Genomic DNA, 4255 nt, shown 5'->3' on the forward strand with positions numbered 1-4255 from the left:
CTGCTTTTTTTTTGCTCTCCATTTGCTTGGTAAATCTTCCTCCATCCCTTTATTTTGAGCCTTTGTGTATCCTTACATGTGAGATGGGTTTCCTGAATACAGCACACCAATGGGTTTTAACTTTTTAACCAATTTGCCAGTGTGTGTCTTTTGATTGGGGCATTTAGTCCATTTATATTTAAGGTTAATATTGTTATGTGTGAATTTGATCCTGCCATTTTGATGCTAGCTGGATGTTCTGCCTGTTAGTTGACACATTTTCTTCATTGTGTCAATGGTCTTTACCATTTGGTACGTTTTTGGGGTGGCTGGTACTGGTTGTTCCTTTCCTTGTTTAGTGCTTCTTTCAGGAGCTCTTGTAAGGTAGGCCCGGTGGTGACAAAATCTCTCAGTAATTGCTTGTCCATAAAGGATTTTCTTTCTCCTTCCCTTATGAAGCTTAGTTTGGCTGGATATGAAATTCTAGGTTGAAAGTTCTTTCCTTTAAGGATGTTGAATATTGGCCCCAACTCTCTTCTGGCTTGCAGGGTTTCTGCGGAGAGATCTGCTGTGAGTCTGATGGGCTTCCCTTTGTGGGTAACCCAACCTTTTTCTCTTGCTGCCCTTAGCATTGTTTCCTTCGTTTCAACCCTGGTGAATCTGATGATTATGTGCCTTGGGGTTGCTATTCTTAAGGAATATCTTTGTGGTATTCTCTGTATTTCCTGGACTTCAATATTGGCCTGCCTTGCTAGGTTGGGGAAGTTCTCCTGGATAATATCCTGAAGAGTGTTTTCCAGCTTGGATTCATTCTCTCTGTCACATTCAGATACACCTATCAAACATATATTAGGTCTTTTCACATAATCCCATATTTCTTGGAGGCTTTGTTCATTTCTTTTCACTCTTTTTTCTCCACTCTTGCCTTCTCATTTTATTTCATTGAGTTGATCTTCAGTCTCTGATATCCTTTCTTCTGCTTGGTCGATTTAGCTATTGAAACTTGTGTATGCTTTGTGAAGTTCTCATGCTGTGTTTTTTAGCTCCATCAAGTCGTTTATATTCTTCTCTAAGCTGTTTATTCTAGTTAGCATCTAATCTAATCTTTTTTCTAGGTTCTTAGTTTCTTTGCATTGGGTTAGCACATGTTCTTTTAACTCTGAGAAATTTGTTATTACCCACCTTCTGAAGCCTGTTTCTGTCAGTTCATCAGATTCATTCTCCATCCATCTTTGATCCCTAGCTGGTGAGGAGTTGCGATCCCTTGGAGGAGGAGAGGCATTCTGCTTTTTGGTGTTTTCATCCTTTTTGTGCTGCTTTCTTCTTATCTTAGTGGCTTTATCTACCTATGGTCTTTGTAGTTGGTGACTTTCGGATGGGGTCTCTAAGTGGATATCCTTTTTGTTGATGTTGAAGCTATTTCTTTCTGCTTCTTAGTTTTCCTTCTAACAGTCAGGTCCCTCTGCCGCAGGACCACTGGAGATCTACTCCAGACCTTGGCTTGCCTGGGGATCACCCGTGGAGGCTGCAGAACAGCAAGGGTTGCTGCTGGTTTCTTCCTCTGCTGTCCTCATCCCAGAAGGGTATTCACCAGATGGTGGCCTGAGCTCTCCTTTATGAGGTGTCTCTTTGGGTATATGGGGATTGGGGAGTTGCTTGAGGAGACAGTCTGTCTGTTATAGGAGCTCAAGTGCTGTGCTGGGAGCTCTGTTGTTCCATGCAGAACTGCTGGGCAGGTACCTTTAAGTCTGCCACAACTGAACTCATAACCGCCTATTTTCCCAGGTGCTCTGTCCTAGCAAGGTCGGCTTTATTTATAAGTTTCTGTCGTCCTGCTTCCTTTTTTCATAGATGCCCTGGCCTGCACAGAGTGGTCTAGTCACAGTCTGACAGCAGAGGCATTGCTGAGCTGCTGCAGGCTCTGCCCAGCTGCTGTGTGAACTGCCTCAGTAGCGGGGGACACCCTTCCCTCCACTGAGGTGGACCATCCTGGGTCCAGCTGCACTTGCTGCAAAACTCTCAATCCAGAGCATTTCAGATTGTTTGTTTTGTGAGGGTGATACCTGCCAAGCCAGATTGCCTAGCCCACTCCCTTTCAGTTGAATGGGTGGCTCTGTCTCCCAGGCATTCCAGGTGCCAGTTGAAACAGCTGTCCAGACTTGTGTGAGTTTCTGTGTGCAGACCCGGCACTGGCTGAAACCGCTGCACTCAAAACTCGTGGTGCTTTTTGGCCTGGGAATCTCCTGGTCTGTGGACAGTGATAACTTGTTTGGAAATGTGGTGGGCACTCACCCTCTGCACTGTTCTTGCTGGGAACTGCACTCTGGAGCTCTTCCTATTTGACCATTTTGGATCCTCTCTGATACTTGCATATTCTACCTATACATTCTGACTGCTTATCTTGTCTTTGCTTTGAGTCTCACTGAACTCCCAGCAGAATACTGTGCATTGCTAATGCTGTATGCAAATGAAGTGGGAAGGAAAAGTGTTGGACACACATATTGTGTGTATCTCTTCTGCTCAAAAATGTACCTCATTGTCCCATTTCACTTGCAAAATAAAAAATCAAAGATAAAATTATAAAGAATATTGGTATGGCAATAGCAGAGCTCTAAACCAAGCACCAGGCTTTCCTGAGTATACGGCCCTGTGTGACTGCACAGGTTGCATGCCCTCGACGCTGGCCCTGTGTGACCAATAGAGAATGGTGGATGTGCTAGTGTGTGTCTGCCAAAGGTTAGATTATAGAGTCATTATAGATAGCTTCTGCCTAGCTCTCTTGGACTGCTTGCTGTGAGGAAGTCAGTCAGTGTGTTGTGAGGACACCCAAATAGCCCTGTGGAAAGTCTCACTTGGGGAGGAACTGAAGCCTTTTGCCAATGCCGGCACCAGCTCACCCGTCATGTGAGTGAGCCACCTGGGAAATGGATCCTTTAGCCCCTGTCAAGCCTTCAGATGGCTGCAGCCCCAGTCAAATCTTGACAACAACCTCATGAAAGACTTCAAGCCAGAACTGCCCAGCTTAGCAACTTTTGAGGTACCAACCTACAAAAACTATCAGAGATAATACATGTTTATTATTATATTAAGGTGCTAAGCTTTGGAGTGATTTATCATTCAGCAATAGATAACTAAAATAATGCTGTAATTTACACTTGCTTTAATTTAAATAAGATTTGTTATCTTTTTTGCATGCTTGATGGCTATTGGTATCTCTTTTTTTTTGACTTGCTCATTTATTTTGTTCATTATTATTGGGTCATTTATCTTACTGACATATAAAGAGCTCTTTGTAAATAAACCAAGGAAATTAGCTTTTTTTGTTGTTGTTGTTTTATGTATTGGACATGTTTTTCACAGTTTGTAATTTTTTGAATATTTTTTCATTACAGAAGTTTTAAACATTTACTGTGGTTAAATTAAGCAATCTTTCCCATTATACATGCTAGATTTTGCTGCAAACATAAAGGCTTTTCTCATTCCACAGTTGTAAACATAATCTATGTATGTTTAGTTTTAGTACTTTGAGAGTTTCATTTTTAAATACAAGTTTTGATTTCTTTAGAATTGTTTTTTGGTGGTGAGTGTGTGTGGATACAACTTCTCTACTTTCCAATGGTTAGACCATTATACAACTTTAATTGTTAAGTTATCCTTTCCCACTGATCTGAAATCCTATGTTTATCATGTCCCAGACTCCTGTCTATTCTTGGTTTTATTTCTGTACTCTTGATTCTCTTCCATTGATTTATCTATTCCTGTACCAATGTTACTTTTCTATTTCTGGGTATCTGGGACATTTCCATGTGTTTCATTTTTTTAAGAATAATTTTGGAATCATTTTCAAGTTCCAATAAATGAAACAATATTCATTGATTTTCTTATTGCACCAAATTTATGAAATTGAGCATCTCTATCTAAGATTAAAGTCTGTCTCTGTATTGGTTCACGTCTAGTTTATGTTTTTTTTTTTCCTTTTCCCTTTTTTTTTTTTTTGAGACAGAGTCTTACTCTGTCGCCCAGGCTGCAGTGCAGAGGTGTGAACTCAGCTCACTGCAACCTCCATCTTTTGGGCTCAAGCAATCCTCCCACCTCATCTTCCTGAGTAGCTGGGATTACAGATGCCCACCACCAAGCCGGGCTAATTTTTGTATTTTTAGTAGAGACGGGGTTTTGCCATGTTGGCCAGGCTGGTCTTCAACTCCTGGCCTCAAGTAATCTGCTGAATGTGGCTTCCCAAAGTGCTGGGATTACAGGCATGAGCCACCATGCCTTG

At 41.6% G+C, this 4255-nt stretch overlaps 1 long non-coding RNA gene across 1 annotated transcript in view; it reads right to left on the reverse strand.

Moving 5' to 3' along the window:
• LOC116540990 overlaps positions 1–2036 on the reverse strand; it is a 3332-nt gene extending 1296 nt beyond the window's left edge. Inside the window, exons 1-2 of the long non-coding RNA XR_004264677.1 lie at positions 1943–2036; positions 899–904 (exon numbers count right to left, since the gene is read on the reverse strand). This is a non-coding gene — a long non-coding RNA (uncharacterized LOC116540990). The remainder of the gene's footprint in view (positions 1–898; positions 905–1942) is intronic.
• Positions 2037–4255: the final 2219 nt, after the last annotated feature.

Source organism: Sapajus apella, unplaced genomic scaffold (assembly GCF_009761245.1).
Source record: "Sapajus apella isolate SASKATOON/1434 unplaced genomic scaffold, GSC_monkey_1.0 scaffold147, whole genome shotgun sequence".
NCBI classification, from domain to species: domain Eukaryota; kingdom Metazoa; phylum Chordata; class Mammalia; order Primates; family Cebidae; genus Sapajus; species Sapajus apella.